A 19,067-nucleotide genomic window follows, 5' to 3' on the forward strand; every position below is an offset into this window, starting at 1 on the left:
CCGGCCTGCGCGCGCATTTCCTTTTGGCGAGCGGGTGATAGCGATTTAATTATGGATAATGACGCACTTCCGTTGGTTGAGAAAATGGAGAGTGGCTTACCTTGTTAATATATGTGTACATAGTCGAACTATCATTATTTTAAGAAGACGTTTGTCGGAAGATTTTTATTGATTAAGTATGCGTATGCATTATAATAAACTACGGGTAACCTTAAAAAATAAAAATAAGAAAACATTGCCATCGAGCACCTATGGTGCGAATACGCTTCGCAACAAATACGAAAACAACAAATATGATTGTGTTACCGTATCCAATCGACACGACCACCGTGCCTTTGACCCCCTATACACCTCCGCCATATTACCTTTCACCCCACCCAATCGTCCCCTAAATATAGCCCGCCCTAACCCCCCTAATTATATTCAATGTCTCGAACGTGTCTAAACTAGCGTTGACGCGATTTGAAATCGACCTTGTTAGAATGTAAATCAGAATGCACGCATGATAAGCACTTATTCACAGAAGAATTGGTTTGCAGTATACGTCCACGTAGTGTGCACCAATTGAACACAATATTAAACTTCTCAATCACATGATAAATGGGCATAGAAACATGAACAGTGTATAAACAGTAATAAGCTTAAATAAGCGGTGGTCCGGTAGATTGACCTTTTTTCGAATCAATTTAAAAGGGTATAAACACTTTACATGTAAAGCAAATAACTCACAGCGATAGTTATAAAAAAGTATTTCGTCAGTAATGTATAAAAACAAACATCCGCTAAAAAACGCACAAATAATTCTTTGTATGTTTGGCTCCTTTCAGAAAGTGTCTACAAATACATTGGGTTTATGCTAAAGAACACTTAAGGTTGAAGTGGAGATCACTGTGGAGCTACTCTACCTGCTCTTCAGTAAGATACTAGTATGGGAAGAAGAACAAATTCCAGAATAGAGTGGAAAGTTGGATACCTCACGTGTTTAATCGTCTTCTGCTGAACCAACTGAAAAACGCAGAAGTCCCGCATATTCGACTTCCGAAACATGCGATCATACACGGATCAGATCGCAACCCGGCGCATTATTCTGGAACAATCCCCGAAGTGAATTTCGCTCCTGTAGATCAACTTCATCGACTATGAGAAGGCGTTTGACAGCGTTGACCGGGAGTCCCTCTGATGACCTCTGAGACACTAAGAAAGCCAAGAAAGATCACCAACATCATCAGGAGAACTCTTTGAAGGTATGACCTACAGAATCATTCATGGAAGACAGCACAATGGAGCCTTCGAAGTATGAACCGGAGTGAGGCAGGGCTGCTTAATCTCGCCTTTCCAGTTCCTGCTGGCCATAGACTGGGTCCATGAAGAACTCGGCGGATCAGAAGCGAAATAGAATTCAGAAGGCACTCTGGAGACAGTTGGAAGACCTCGACTTTGTCGATGATCTGGATCTTCTCTCTCACTATTAGCAACAGATGAAGAAAAAACATGGTAGTGGACACCTAAGCAAGGAAGAGGTGGACATCTTCACTTATCTCTGAAGCATTCTGGTTAACCATGGTAGAGCGGATGCAGCTGTCCGAACCCGCATCGGTAAAGCATTAGCAGTCTTCCATCAGCTGAAGTACATTTGGGGAGCATCCACAAGATAAGGCTCTACAATACCTTCTTGAAGCCAAACCTCCTTTATTGCGCAGAGACCTTAGTAACCACTGTCACCACCATAAGAATACAGGTCATCAACACCTGCCTCAGGCAGATCCTAACGATCCGTTTGTCCGACAAGATCTCCAACGAAGAATTTTGGAGAAGAATTAAGCAGAAGCCTTTTGCAGAAGAGATCCTTCATAGACATTGTCTATGGATAGGCGACACCCTTCGCAATCCTGCATCCCATACAACAGGGCAATCTGGAACTCCCTAGGGAAAAGAAAGATAAGGCGGCCTAGGAACACCTGGTGTCGTAGCCTTTAGGTAGATGCTTAGTAGATGGGCAATACATGGGCGAGCCGGAGATTCTCGCCCAGAACCGAGACGCCTGGAGGAAGCTGGTTAGACCCCTATGTCCCACACGGGGCAAAGATGGTGAAAATAAAAGAAGACTTTTAAGTACTGAAATTTATTTAATTGTGAACTCCGTTTTTGTCAAAACGTACCTACTGCTTTCAATAAATCAGCTTACCGTACACGTGTGGAATGTAAGTTTCCATTTTGCCATTTACATTTTCTTTGATCAATACGATCGTTACGGCTTTAAATAGCATTACGACTATTGAAATGTTTGTAATTTATCTGCATGAGCGTAAATTGTTCAAATTGATTCTTCCGCTTTGTAAATATATGATATGTATGCTTTACGTTTTCGGACGTTTGTATTTTATTATCAAGAATAAAGGCGAATGAATAGAATTAATTTCGCCGAAAAAGTGACAAATACTTTTTGCAAAGTGAAAAGTGCACTAAAATCAAATACTTCTGGTCAAAATTGTGGTATGTCAATGTCTTCAAACTTGTGCTTCTTAAACTGCCAATGATTTGATAAATTATTTCGAACAAAAATGTGCCAAGGAAGAACTCATTTAAAAACTTAATACTTCTGACAATAAATGATAAGTTTCGTAATACAATTCAATTTTTATTGACCATCTAATAAGTCGTTACACGCCTAAAGTAAAACGCATGTTCCATTTTGCAAATCAGTGAATAAAGAACACATATTTATAAACCAAATCGAGATCGGCCACCGTTTACTAAATTTAACAATAATCACTCTCCAAACGACAACGTACATGCAGACCTTTATGGTTATAGCAATTATTGTAACGTTGTATCCAATTATAAGATACCTTCAAGTTCACGTTCAAGCTTACCTCTATAATAAACACTCAACGTTTGAAGGGACCATTTCACGTTTTGGTAAATAGACAATATTAAAAAAATGTTTCAGGTTCACAAATTTGTGTTGTAGATATGATATTTGTGAGGAAAAAGTTATACTGAACATTTACCATGCTCTAAAATATCAATTATATGCATCTTTTGACGATTCAAAAACTGAAAATTATAAAGCGTTGCAACTCGAAACGATTGAATAATTTGGAGAGTTATGTGATTGTCGTATTTTTTTTATGACACTACGAGGATTGCTTATGTAAAGTATAAAATACATCAATCATTATTTGAGCACGGATGGCCGAGTTGTCTAAGCGTAAGACGTGTACTTTAGATGTCAGTGGTGCGAGCCCAGTTGAGGGTTACCTTTTTTCTTTCTTTAATTGTTTTTTTTTACATTTATCAATATAAAGCATTTAATACATGCCAAAATCTGTGAAAAGGTCCCTTTACCAAAATTACCAACACAATAACATTTCATAATAAAATGAAAGAAAGTGTTCAATTAATATTAAATATTTACTATTATAATTTCAAATTAATGTTCAGCTCTTCTTTAACTTAAAATTTCATTTATTTTAACTACATATGCACGCATTTAATATAAGAAACAACATGGTGTCCATTATAACTCAGTGTATTGTATAACAGTTTAAACACTATCAACAAGTACTATTATTTGAAATGCACTCTTCAAATTATATATCTAGAACTAACCAAAACATGTATACCTTCTGGCTTTTATCACATTATTCCGTAAAATACTAAAAAGAACACAAAGTCGGTAATTATTATAAATATTATATTAAAATAAAAGCGTCTAAAAACGTACGCAAACCATTGCACGTAATTTTCTTTTCAGTAAAGTATGTATTGGCACTTAACAACATGGAAAGTTCATCCTGACCCAGTAAAATATCATATACATCAACTTACTCAGCAACAAAAAATATGTATTTAAAGTTGTCCAACTTGTTGACGCTTTCAAAATTAAACTACTTTTTATCTTGGTAATATTTGGAATTTAGCCCATATACAAAGTATCTCTAAATTCTGTGTGCGTCTTATAAATAAGACTAGTACTTAAAGTAAAACGCCCTATATACTGTTTGCGAATTCCGACGTTGCTTGATAAAAGAAATATGTCATCGAAGTCACGATAATCCGAATTCCGACATTATGCGTACAATTGGAAAACTTATAATCAAAATTCAAAACACGGCCTTCTACCGGAACAGACCGTGATAACCTTCCTAGACCGGATGTCGAAATCACTTTAATCACGTCGGCTACGGTCACGATCGGTTACAGAGGAGGAGATCACATCATAGTCAAGATGGCAACCTCCATGCCGAGAAAGGTATTTTCGCCGCATTACACCCTTTATTTCTTTTGTTTAGTTTTTTAAATGCCACTCACGTTCCAGCCATATCAGTAAGAAAAGGAGTATCGAATATTTCGTATTAATATTATATACATGTAATTACGAATTTTCTAACGGGAGCCGTAATTTTGTTATCTCGCTAAGAAATTTCGTACAGAGTAAAGTCACAGGTGGAAGTAACGGACCCAGGATAGTATTTTTCATATATATATTTTTAGGAGCCCAATATATTCAAATAAATATATAAAATCATGTTTAATGAGAAATTTTTTTAGACAAAGAGCCATTAAAAAAATCCCCACCCTCTGATATTGAAATCATAACAAGGTCATTAACTAGAATTTATCATAGACCTGTCTTCGCGGGCCGCAAAAATGTCAAAAGTAGCTTTAATCAAAAGCATCCATTGATCCTCCTATGGGCTATTGGACAACCTTTCAAAAAAAGTTCACTTTAAAAAAATCTGTCCAGCCGTTAACTCACAGTCGGTCGAAAACCGAGCAATATTTCGAGTCCGTTTGTCAACCCGAATAAATCTTCTACAGACTTTCAAACAATATTTTTGAGTTTTTGGCCCCTTAATCGATAGCTTGCGTCCTATTCCTTTAAAACAACGAGGCGTGTCAAATAATGCATGCATATGCAACCACTTACCCCTCAAAACTTATTCCAATACAATCAGAATGATAAGTATTTTTCATTTATTTACATTTATTAAAACATCGTTGTTGTTGTTGATTGGATATTTATGTGCCTGGCTCTGTCAGTGTAATTCACTGCTAAGCCGGGTTCAAGAGCGATGGCTTCTTTCGTTTTCAAGTAAATCAAATTTAGACTTAAAACAGTTGTTGCAAAGAAAATATAAACTTTTGGAATTAGTTTTTATGGGTAAGTGGTTGCATATGCATGCATTATTTGACACGCTTCGTTGTTTCAAAGGAATAGGACGCGAGCTATCGATTAAGGGGCCAAAAACTTAAAAATATTGTTTGAAAGTCTGTAGAAGATTTATTCGGGTTGACAAACGGACTCGAAATATTGCTCGGTTTTCGACCGACTGTGAGTTAACGGCTGGACAGATTTTTTTAAAGTGAACTTTTTTTTAAAGGTTGTCCAATAGCCCATAGAAGGATCAATGGATGCTTTTGATTAAAGCTACTTTTGACATTTTTGCGGCCCGCGAAGACAGGTCTATGATAAATTCTAGTTAATGACCTTGTTATGATTCCAATATCAGAGGATGGGGATTTTTTTTCATGGCTCTTTGTCAATTTTTTTCTCATTAAACATGATTTTATATATTTATTTGAATATATTGGGCTCCTAAAAATATATATATGAAAAATACTATCCTGGTTACGTTACTTCCACCTGTGAGTAAAGTCGAGATATAGAGCGAATTTTAAAGCGGCCTTTTCACGTTTTTGTAAATTGAAAATATATATATTAATGTTTCAGATTCGCAAATTTTCGTTTTAGTTATGATTTTTGTTAGAAAACAGTAATACTGAACATTTACCATGCTCTAAAATATCCATTATATGCATCGTTTGACGATTTAAAAACCTGAAAGTTATAATGCTTTGCAACGCGAAACCATTGAATAAAATGGAAAGTTCTGTTGCTGTCGTTATATTTTGTGAAACTAAGAGGATTACTTATAATGATTATAAAATACATCCCTCATTGTATGAGCACGGATGGCCGAGTAGTCACTTCAAACCTACTTACTATAATAAAAAAGGCGATTTGAAACTTTTTTGTAATGAAAACACGATTATTTCGTATGCGCAGTTCGGATTTAGTAAAGGCTAATCAACTGTTGATGCTATTTGTATATTAAAGTCAACTGCACACAATTATTTAAAGAAAATGAACGTGTTTGTATATAAATCAATATGTGCAAATTGTTTGATATTAAATACCGCATGCATTATGGTTAAATGTTTAAGACTGGTTTACAAGGAAACTTTCTTAAAACAGTAAGGATATATATGAGAATGTTAAATCACGTTTATACGGAATACCGTAAGTGCCATCGTGGTTACACAGTAAAATCCAGAGGGCGACAATGCGATAGTGCGATAGTACGATGGCGACAGTGCGACAATACGATGACGACAGTGCGACATTACAATGGCAATATTGAGATAGTACGATAGCGACCATGCGATAAGACGATGACGACGGGACGTTAACGCGATAGTAATATGGCGACAATGCGATAATACGATGACGACAATGCGACAATACGATGGCGCCAGTGCAATAGTACGACGGCGACAATGCGACAATTCGATAATACGATGACGACAGAGAGGCAATACGATGGCGACAGTTTGATAGTGCGATTGCCACAATGCGATAATACGATGACGACAGTACGATGAAGCGATAGTACGATGACGCGATAGTACGATGGCGACAATGCGATGATACGATGGCGACAGTACGATATGACTATTGCATAGTCGCCATCGTACTTTCGCACTGTCGCCATCGTATTGTCGCACGTCGCATTGTCGTCATCGTACTATCGCGTTGTCGCCATGTTGAATTGTCGTCATCGTACTATCGCGTTGTCGCATTGTCGCCATCATACTATCGCATAGTCGCCATCGTATTATCGCATTGTCGCCATCGTACTATCGATCGCATTGTCGCCCTCTGGATTTCCGCATTGTCGCCATCGTTCTACCGATCGCATTGTCGCCTACGTACTGTCGCATTGTCGCCACCGTACTATCGCATTGTCGCCATCGTACTATTGCATTGTCGCCACCGTGCTATCGCATTGTCGCCATCGCATTGTCGCCACCGTACTATCGCATTGTCGCCACCGTACTATCGCATTGTCGCCACCGTACTATCACATTGTCGCCACCTTACTATCGCATTGGCGCAACCGTACTATCACATTGTCGCCACCGTACTATCGCATTGTCGCCACCATACTTTCGCATTGTCGCCACCGTACTATCACATTGTCGCCACCGTACTATCGCACTATCGCATTGTCGCCCTCTGGATTTTAATGTGTAACCACGATGGCTCTAACGGTATTCCGTACTTTAAAATCATGTTAATCTTAAACAAAGTTGAGGTTTGCGGTTGAACTGAGACGATGGCAGTCATGTTGCCGTTTTGTGTGTGTATATGTGGAAGACCTTGAACCTTAATTTTAAGATAACATTTACTCTTGTTTGAGTATAGATGATATTTCGTTGATTTTACTATATGTAATGATTACATGACTGCTTTATGAAATTCACCTGCTTAAGTTCAATAACATATTGATAACTTACATTTGTACAGCAATTTCAGTGGACTTAATGTTAACACTGCAAATTCAATGATTATGATAAAGAAAACAAAAATGGGCATAAATTCGTACTGATATTCATTGTTGTTGATAGCTTTAAATATTTAAATACAGTGTTGAATTATTCTTACAGTTTTTAATTAACCCAAGAACATTCGATTGGTAAAGACCTTACGGTCATGAATGCATTGTTGACTTTATGTAATGTCTTATACATTAAGCCATTTATGCCTAGTGTCTAGAAAACAGGCCTTGGCAAACAGCGTAGACCCAGATGAGATGCCGCATGATGCGGCGCCTCATCAGGGTCTGCGCTGTTTGCTGTAAGGAATATCTGTCAGAAAAAATCTAAATATAGAAATAAATATATACGAGACATCTCTTATTTTGGAAATAAATTGATCCAATTTAGAAGGATGGGAGAGTCCACTAGGCATAAATGGGTTAAACTAACAATATTTTGTCATTTGTTTGGCTCTTGCGTGAGTTCTTAGCTAAATTATGCATCATAAATATGGAGGTTCAAAAAGTATTATGATAGGTGCGAGCAAACATGTATATCTTAAATTTTTCAAACAATTGCTTCAGGTTAAAATAAATACAATTTAAGATTGCTGTTTAAGGAGATTCAGGCAGAAATGTATTGTATTTAAACAACTTTGTTAAAATTACAAAAGGAAACTGGTTCAAACTTCTTAACAATAGAAATGTCATAATGCAAATTGTTAACTGACAAGCTTTATACGTCTGTAACACAGGTGGTTAGCGTGTGGCTATGATATTAATTAGTGAAAACGTCATTTTGAATGATAAATAATCATATTATAACGAAAAATTAACTTTTCTGAAAAGAAATTCACTATCAAATATATACATTTTTTTCAGAAAGTTAATTTTTCGTTATAATATGATTATTTATCATTCAAAATGATGATTTCTGTATATATGAGCCGTGCTCTGTGAAAAGGGGGTTTATTACATGTGCGTAAAGTGTCGTCCCAGATAAGCCTGTGCTGTCCGCAAACGCTTATCAGGGAAGACACTTTCCGCCTTTATGATATTATTCGTTTAAAGAGTCTCTTCTAAGCGAAAACCCAGTTATGCGAAAAGTGTCGTTCCTGATTAGTGCGCACTGAACAGGCTAACTTGGGACGACGCTTTACGCACATGCATTAAACCCCCTTTCCACAGAGCACGGCTAAAATACAATGCAAGGTCTTACTCAATAACATGGACAATACTAACTGGCATTTGTCAGTTAAAGAATAACCCGGGACGTGATTTGGGAATTGGAGGAAAATAAACTTCCCCACTGAGTATTTTCACTTAGACAGTTCCTGTTATATAGGTCCAGCTTTATAAAGAACAATTTGTCAAAATAGTATGACAATAACAGGAAAACATTAAGTTCAAGGTATGATAAATCATATTTCTTCAATAGAAGCATTAAATAAGAGAGAATTACTTAGTAGTATTGTCACTAATCACACTAAAATCATTGTTGAAACAAACTGTCATAATTATATCAAGGCCTAATAAAGTATACTTTATTACAGTAAGAACTATATTTTTAATATATTATGCATTGAGATTTTTCATAAGAATATAAAACTATACAAAAAAATTGCACTATGCAAAACGTCTTTGAAAATGCAAGATGGAAAATATGTTTGTATTACAAATTTATCAGTACGACATGTTACGTGTAATTACAAACTGGTTAGTTTTGATGTAAAAGGTATTGTACAAATTCGAATCTGAACTGATTAATTTTAAAATAAAAATGTGACGTGTAAAGCAATTATGTAATTCTTTATGTCTTCGTTAATTAAAATGTTATGTAATGTATACATTCTGATTTTGAACGTGTAGCGACAAAAACTATATTCCGTGTTTGTTGAGTAAAGAGGACATGTCATACAACTATAAAGATGTCCGATGCAGCAGTGAGTTTTTTTTATAGTTTCCCTCTGCTTCAGACTGATTCAATATATAGCTTCTGAAAATGCACAAAAACATGTTCATAAACCGTAAAATCTAAATTTCAGCCCCATGTTTGTACAATGATTTTACATTTGCACAAAGATCAGATTTATTGATTCCTGCAATGCAAACAGTTTAAATAAGAACAATTGTGTTATAATTGACTACCTACATTTTCGGTCCTTGTCTAAATACGTACCAGAAAACATTAATTTGATTTTGCACAATAAAGAGTAGTGTACTTTTTTAGAACATAAAAGCGCTACAAAATAATTATGTCACTATATAAATAATGTCGATATTAAAATCATATAATTCGTATACTGCATGAACATCGTCAAGTCATAGAATCAGGGCCATTAAACACATGATGCATAATATAATGTTCATCTTGATATATGGTAATTGTCATCATAAAAACAAGTGTTTTGCATGCATATAAACCTATTTATTTTATTCTTTCCGGTGGTTTATAGAGAAATATCAGTGAAATAAAATTGGTATTCCATTGTTTTAAACAGTGAAAAATAACAGTGGAAAACATCGATATTTTTCACTGTTTTACTGTAAAATGACGTAATTTTTTCGACGAAATGACGTCATTAATCCAGCGAAATTATCCAGTTAAACTCATTTACAATGTAAATAAACGGTAAAAAAAAGCATAAAATAAAAAGAAATTTTGTTGGATTCGATGGAATATCGATTTATTTCACTCGTGATCATAGAAAATGTATATTTTCACTCGTGGCTTCGCCACTCGTGACAATATTGTTTTCTATGATCACTCGTGAAATAAAATCGATATTCCACCAAATCCGACAAATATCCTCTATATACCTTGCGAACTTCTAAAAGAACGTTTAGACTCATGTCCTTTGTCAATTACTAACGAAATAGGCACTGTTATCTTAACCCCGCAATTTAACCCTTTCAGTGCGGGAACCGGATTTTGAAGGCCTTTGCAAACAGTTTGGATCCAGATGAGACGCCACAGAACGTGGCGTCTCATCAGGATCCAAACTGTTTGCTATTCTGATAGTGTTCTTTGAAAAAAATCGAAGAAAATGCTAATTTTAGAAATTCAGCAGAAGACATTTTAGCAGACGACAAATTTCCCAGCATGCAAAGGGTTAAGTAGGACACAGAGCCCTACTTTGCGCAAAGTTCATATGATTTGCATTAAGTAGCAAATCCTACCTGCTTTTGTTTTATTTGCATTTTTTTATGTAACAGCGAGTGAAGACGTACGTTGTGTTAACTTTAAAATCAATGACTGGACAAATTTTACGATCACTGGTAAAGTTCAACACATTGAGGACAATAACACCCTTTGAATCATCAAATCAGATTCCGGTGAACTTTTCATCATGTCTGTTCTTCAATAAAAAAGGGGCGAAACATTTCACCAGACACTACCATGCAATGCCACCCCCTGTGAACTTGATGCTGTCCGCAAGACAAGACAAAGCGAGCTCGTGGTGACATGACATTTTGCTACCGACAAACCCTCTTCACCCAGGGTGATCTGGCGACATTCCTTAACTGCAGTGATATTTGCCCTAATTGGCTAAGTCATAAGATAAATAAACCTTGAAAGAAGACCCAAATAACAAGACGAGGGTTAAACTGCTTGAATAGCTCAGTAGTCAATTCAAAACGGGTTACTTAAAGCCCCAAAAAGTTGATTTCAATACCGTGATGAACTTGAGACATACGGTCATACAAAGTCGATGCTCTGTGTCGCTTCAGCAGGCGTAAATACTTTCTATTGAATTACAGAAACATTTTGACAACGTGGAAAATCAAGTTATACAAAGCATAAATTATGCATAAAACTATTTGCCAACAACGCCATGTTTTTCGATTGAATATGTGATCGATAGTGTGCATATCAGGCGATTTACAAAGAGATAAAGGTCGATCGAAATTGGACCACGAAAAGGGCGTAGCGCGGCCAAATTTATTGTTATTCGAAATTCGAAAAAATAAGCAATAAATCTTAAAGCTACGGGTGGAAACAAGACCTCATGTGCATTAAAAAAACGCTATGGGAAGTTGTTTAGGGATAGATCGTTGTCAGTTCACGAAATTAAACATGTTTTTTATACAGATACATCGTCAGTGCACAGCAAGGTAATCTGTTTGGGGCATGACGTTAAATAAAAAAAATCAGTATTCAGTATGCAAGCAAATATGTGTTTGAATGTAATGAATAACAGGCATTTTATTACAAAAAAGGAGAAAAAAAGTTGTCTTCAAAAGGGACATCTTTGAAAATACACATTTCTCATTTAAATACAAAAAGCGTAATACTGAAATTTAATTGTATTGCAAATAAAACAGCAATAAAACTGCTTTTGAAGAGATCTGTTCATAAGAGTAAACTCAGTTCTAATGAGTTAATACTATTCACAAAGCGTTGTAGCTTCAATCGCGGTTTTGTTGTGAATTTAACATATGAACCGTGCTCTGTGAAAAGGGGGTTTACTGCATGTGTGTAAAGTGTCGTCCCAAATTAGCCTGTGCAATCTGCACAGGATAATCAGGGACGACACTGTCCACCTAAACTTCTATTGTTGCTAAGAAGGGACTTTCTTTAAACGAAAAATATCATACAAGCGGAAAGTGTTGTCCCTGTGCATTCCGCACAGGCTAATCTGTGACGACACTTTGCGCACATGCAATTAGCCTAATGCACTGTGTTGCAGATATTTGTCAAGTATAACTGACATAAATTAAGTTAACCCTTGAATTTTCTGGAGAGTATCTTTTTTTTTAAAGCTTTACCTATGTAATGGCGTTTACTTTACAGCGCTTAAATTTAGTTTTTGAAAGTGTATATTTATATTTATACACTGCTTTTTAAAAAGTTTAATCATCTTTTAGAAAATACGAAGCAAATCATCATTTCAATACGACCAGGATCGTTATTACTGAATAAGATGTAAACAAGTGATATTATAGTTTGTAAACATCCATACTTATGAAGATGACTTGAGCCTGGTTATTGCGTTGCTGGTGTTGTTTTTTTAACAAAAAGCGTAGAACTAGCAGTAATACATGTACAGTATACTGTGTCTAGCTTTACAGTTATACTTAATACTGACGCGGTCAAAAAGTTGTTAGAGAAAAATGTTTCTAATTGTCCAGTTGTTTCCTTTGACTGCCTAGTTGGTAGGTTCAAAAATCAAGTGGAGGTTACATAGAATCAAATTTGTTTACCATTAGCGATAGGTTGATCATTCGCTTACATTGAGCAGAATTGTGCACACAGAATATGAGTAGTTTACAAACAATACCGATATTAATAAATGGTTTAACTATGGTGAGACTCGTTGTGTTTTTATACATTTGCTTTTTAATTAAAATACTAATATGTAAATTTTAGTTCAGCAAGTTTTGCTTTAAAAAATATTTTAAAAGTCGAAATAAGATTCAGAATCTCAATGAATGTGAAAGACCAGATTATTTTCATTCAAGATTGGAAGTTGGAGTATGTAAAATTCAGAAATAGGCGAATGGATGTTCGAAGATCTGTGTGTTGTTGAATGATACAAGTATTCATTTTGGGACCAATAAATGATGTTGATCATGTTTACATTTTTTGGAAAAGAGTAAAACATATAGTGTACAAACATAGCTATATGGAAACGCAAGCAGCGCAGTAATGCTCAATGGACAGCAGGGGGACTTCATCAGAACATCGGTGGGCGTCCGTCAGGGATACCTGCTTTCTCATGTCTTGTTAAACCGTTTTCTTGCGAAGATAATGCAGGAAACTCTCCATTACCACCACACTTCTATCTCCATCGGTGGAAGACACCTCTCCAACTTGAGATTCGCTGTTGACATTAACCTCATGGTTTGCACCATTAATGAACTTCAAGATCTCACCAAACAGACTCTATGAAAGAGCAGGAGAGCATACGGGATAGAGGTCAGCAGAGAGAAGTCAAAGATCATGGTTAACAGCAAGAGCAACACCAGTGCAGGCATCACCATGAACGGCGAGAAGCTAAAAGAAGTGACCAGCTTCAAGTACTTGGGTACAACCCTGCCCAAGGATGGTACCAGTACCGCTGAGGTCCGAATAGAATTGCCATGCAATGGCCACACTGAGCAGGTTTTGGGCAAGCAAATCCACCAGCTTTCAAACCAGGTACCGGCTATTCAAGTCCCTCGTAGCCTCCATCTTACTCTACGGCCCCAGGACCCGGACGCTCCACGTGGACACATGATACAGGCATTTGAACATTACTATTTCCGAAGACTGCTCCGCATCTCCTGCACGGAGCAGACCAACGAGTACGTCCGGAACATGACTGCAACACTCGTTAACCCACAAGAGCACCTAATGGCGACCGTCAAGCGATTAAAGCTGGCTTGGTTTGGACATGTCACTAGGCCCGATTATCTGTGCAAGACTGTTCTCTAGGACACGCTAGAGGGAGGTCGACGTCGAGGCCGTCAGAAGATAAGCTGGATGTAAAATTTGAAAGAGTTGACTGAACATCCTTTCCCATGGATTATCGGCACACAACAGACCTAACCGGAGGATGAGTTTTGTTTTGTCGTCATTCATTGCCCCCAAACGGCCGAACCGGTCAAGGAAATGATGATGAAGGATGATGATTTAGGCAATCGGTTGACAATGTCATTGTTACATTTAATTCTCAATTCAAACACTGATACTAAAGGATTAAAATATGTAATGTTACCTTATTTCGTTAATTTCAGTCAAACCAAAACTTCTTTGCGTATGTGCAAAAAAAAAGATAATTTGGTCTACAACAAACAAAATACTAGTAGCGATTCGTATACGCAATCTTAAGAAGAAATACCTCTGCGTTGTACATTGATATGTAACGATGGACATCGAGAGTTTCCAGGTTCGATTTCCGGCGGCGAGATGACTTTTTTATCAACATGTTTATTTAGCTTTTAAACCTATTTTAGACTGTTTGAAATATGTTATTGTTAAATAAAAACATTTGAACAAAAATCAAAAAGTTGGAACAAGTCCATTTATTTCCGAAGTCAAAATTTCACTTTCCTTGTACATTATGGAAAACGTATTTTAAATTCCAAGGTCTATGTTAGAAATTACTTTGAGTCTATTATTAAAACTCCATAATTATAATTTGTTTAGACATTCGCTTTCACAATTGAACTAACTCTACGGAAACTATGTTATCAGGGATATCATTGCGCAGGTGAACATATAAACTGAGCAATATTAATATTATGCTTTCATGTACAAGTGATGTATTAAATTGTATTCACAATTGTAAACTAGTTATGATGGATGTATTTAACTATGCTATGTTTCCTAGGTTCTTGCGCAATCTAAAATTTTATACACCACAAAGGTTAGTGAATATTCATTTCTGCAAACGTGGGTATCCCGTGAAGTGAAACTAGAACTTAAATATTGTTTGGTGAAACTTAACTGTTTTAAATCATTTCCGATCAATCATGCATCATTGACAATAACAATATTTGGGTGTTTTTATCCAACTCGTACTATTATTTATAACATGAATTCGTGTAAAATGTTTTATCAATATTTATGCTCAAAAGTGTTAATGAACTCGTTATGAAAAAAATGGAGAAAAAGTGTGCGGACTGCCAAGTTGGTATTTCTGTGAATACTTAAAACTTTTATATTTTTTTCTTTTACTTTGGGTTATTGATGTAGAATCCCATGTCAATAGGAATAATGTGAAGAAAGAAATGAAAATTAAAATGTCGTATAACAGTTCACAAACCTTAATTTTATTTGTTAAGTGGCCTTTTAATAAATATAATTGTATTGTCGCACTAAACTGATCCCGATCAACAAAGAATTCGGTTTAAATAATCAACGTAAACTTCCATTAATCTTTGTGACTATGAAGATACACTCTGTTACCCAACATACTTAATAGACAATTAAACTCAATGACATGTACCTGTTAATAAAACGAGTGACAGTTTAGCAGATATTACAAACACTACATACTACACGTACAAACAATCCGAACACAGAGCTAATGAAAATGTTTTTTTTTTATAATAAAATAAAAATGAAACATACCTTTATCACTTTCTTATGTGTACATTTAAATCCTGATCAACAAAAAAGTAGTGATTGCGATCTACACGCGCTTAACACTCCTATTTGCTTTACACTTGCATTTAAATTGACGCTTAAATACTGCTTACCTTTCTGCCTAGTTGACCTCAGACATTCAAAACCTGCTTTATTATGTTAACATCTTAAAACATTATTCCGTTTTGTCACAGGGGTGTTTTATATGATCAACTAAGTCCTGGCGTAGGTTCTTACTTATATTTATCCGTATAAAACGGGCCTATAAAGATATATCATCTAGTTAGAAATATATAAAAACAATCTAACATAAACACACAATACAAAGATTACACATACAAATATCACAATAAAACTTAATGGGACGCGCTGCGGAAAACAATACATAAACATTAATAATGTAAAGTATAAAGAATAATATAAAATAGCTTACCACAGTGTCCGATTATTTTAAAATAATAAATCTCCTTTAGAGCGGGTGTACCTATTTCAGAACACTTAAGCCACTTATAATGATGTTCGGAATTACGATCACTTTCAATAAAAGGGAGACAACAATCAACTAGATATGTGCATATGATATACTTTAGTCCAATATAGAATTATATAATGGTCCAACCAAAAAGAAATTATTTATAAAGCATGCGGACATCGAACTGTTCCTAATTCCGAACATATGTTCGTAATTCCGAACCGAAGTGTTCGTAATTCCGAATATGATGACCTTTTTAAAATAAAAATCCCGCTGATTCCATTTAATTGACACAGTTTGAAAAATACCAACTTAGAAATAAGTTTTGTAATAAAAACGATTACATGTAAGTTCGATAAATGACAATGTCGTTAAAAAAAAGTAATATAGAGCAATAGATCTGGAAGTGTAAAACATAATTTTAGTGATGTTACGTTTATAATTTCGGTAACTTGAAACGAATGAATGTATCATTTTAAGTCCCCAATATTTAATGCTAAATGGCATGAGCATTAAATACAAATTAGCTATTTAAATACAAACATCAGTTAATTTGATACTCAATGCAAGTGATTTCGTTCCAAAGAATTATTTTATGTCTATTTTACTCATTTCATATTTCAAATATGGATTCTATCTTGCAAAACGCAGTGTTGCAAAACGCACACTTTTATTTCTTCAAACTTAATACAGCCGGGATTCGATCATCAATTTCGTGAAATTATGTACAAAAGCATGAAACTGTATTCACCCGGTATTCGATAATAAATCTTGTGACAACATGTTTTAAAAATTACGTGCTCGTTTCGTTGTAGTGCTTCGTTGCACCACACTTTGGTCAATGTGAATTACCGTGTCGCTAATGTAGACTAATCACAATAGTTATATCATCCCGATAAGTTAATGTGCTTTGCGACTCAATGCGTAAACATCAAAACAAGACAGATCATTTTAAAGCCCCATTAACACTCAACATCAACGAATATTTCGTTAATTATTTCGTAAAATAAAATTAACCCATAAAAAATCTGTGTTCCGTATATAATAGCCATAATTTCAACGCTAGATGTGGTCTGGTAACAATGTATCTTGTTAAATCTCTGTTACCATACCACATCTAGCTTTCATTCTGGCTATTGTTTATTTAGTAAATACACAATGCTCTGGTCTAAGGCTATTTCTTGTTTCGCACAAAAGGTTAAAATACTTCTTGAGGCATCCATGCTTGTTTTTGAACACCAACGAAGATGGTTTAATATATCCTCGCGTAAAATATGGTTATATTCACGTTCGTCGTTGTAAAGTATTTCTTATTGAGCTTTAACAATATGGTACAGGCCTAAATGCACACATTTGGATTGTCCAGTGATTTCCCGTTTCATTAGTCCAGCTTGGAAACCCATTGTACCTAGAAAAAGATATTAGGCCAATCATTTACACTAACATACTCAGTCAATTTTGGAAAAAGTTTTTTAGTTAATAAAGAGGGAAAAGTAGGTTATATGTTTTAGAGGATTGACAAAGAGACATTCTTCCACTTCTTACAACCTCGGCAGTTTGATCAGTCATACAGGGGTCGTATAACTGCCTCTTCTCTCGAACTTGACGGCTCATTACTGCAAAAGAAAAACAAAAACAATTATTATAAGTCATTTGACATGCAACATAAAAAAGGATCAAATTTAGTCAATCGTTCGGTATTTGGATCAGTCCTTGAATGTGGTATGTAATTCCGAACACTATCAATTCCTCCTTTACACAACCCTACATCTTGATCATGAGGGTCACACATGATCAGAACATGTTACTAGATTATTATCTTTCATAGAACGCTACTGAAACGAAATTATGTGTTTTGATATAACCTACGCAAATAAGTGTAAAAAAAATGGCGATCAAATAATTTCACTTACCGGAAGGCTGTGTATATCGGCTAATGTATTTTTCAGAAAAACTGGCTGCACATTTACCTCAAAATTGCACCGAAAAGAAAGAGAAAGGAAGTGATGTCGAACTAATTACGTTAGATTCCTGATATCTTTTACGGCACATGATTGGATAAGAAATTTATATTGTGTTTGGAATCAGGAACATGGTCGGATTATGAAGCACCCGCTCTATAGTTAATATAAAGAGTTACAGATTTCTAAACCTCTTAACTTGTGAAAGTTCTGAAGGGTTGTGAGGGACGAAGGAATTTTGCGGGGAAGGAATTTTGCGGGGAAGGAAGAAAAGGGTGAACGAACAACCCAATAGGAACCTTTCTCTCAATCTTTCTTTCATTCAAACATAAAACATAAAGAACAATTGGACGGATACGGTAAACAGTGCTCACACGAAAGCACGTGCAGCAGTTGGATAGCCTCGGCCGACTTCATAGATATACATTGTTAAATGTATAAATCCGAAGTATTCCGATTCACCCAACAACAGCAGACGACACAATGACCAATCACCTTGACAAAGACAAACGAGGACAAACGGAAAAGTCGGCGCATGCGCGATGACAATTATACGTTCGCGTGCACTTTAACTATGGAACGGCGCATGCATATTCAATATAGGTAAAAATGGACATATAGAAAATGTCAAACTGTGACATTCTCCTCTGCTAAGAGAAAAAATGTCTCCTGACATTTCATGACTCTTTTACTAATAAAATACCTACAATATCTACACAACATACAACTATACAGTACCCAGTATGACTTTATGATTAACTAATCAACTTGAGATTATGACACAAATCTCTGGTACACAAACACATGAAATTAAATGTGGTAACACATAGTACCTGAAATTAAAGATCGTTATTCACTTATTCTTAAAGGTACATACTCATTTTTCTGAAATAAATTGTAATGCTAATATTAAAAACATATCACATAAACATAATGTGCAAATATTCTTTTGAAAC

At 35.5% G+C, this 19,067-nt stretch overlaps 1 protein-coding gene across 2 annotated transcripts in view; it reads right to left on the bottom strand.

Moving 5' to 3' along the window:
• LOC127842601 (solute carrier family 23 member 2-like) overlaps positions 1-16,208 on the bottom strand; it is a 57,666-nt gene extending 41,458 nt beyond the window's left edge. Inside the window, exon 1 of one of the 2 annotated variants that reach the window (XM_052372193.1) lies at positions 16,112-16,208. The gene's annotated coding sequence lies outside the window, so the exon portion shown is untranslated. Of the gene's footprint in view, positions 1-4,933; positions 5,003-16,111 lie in introns of those variants that run through there. The other variant, XM_052372192.1, reaches the window with a different exon arrangement.
• Positions 16,209-19,067: the final 2,859 nt, after the last annotated feature.

Source organism: Dreissena polymorpha, chromosome 8 (genome assembly GCF_020536995.1).
Source record: "Dreissena polymorpha isolate Duluth1 chromosome 8, UMN_Dpol_1.0, whole genome shotgun sequence".
NCBI classification, from domain to species: domain Eukaryota; kingdom Metazoa; phylum Mollusca; class Bivalvia; order Myida; family Dreissenidae; genus Dreissena; species Dreissena polymorpha.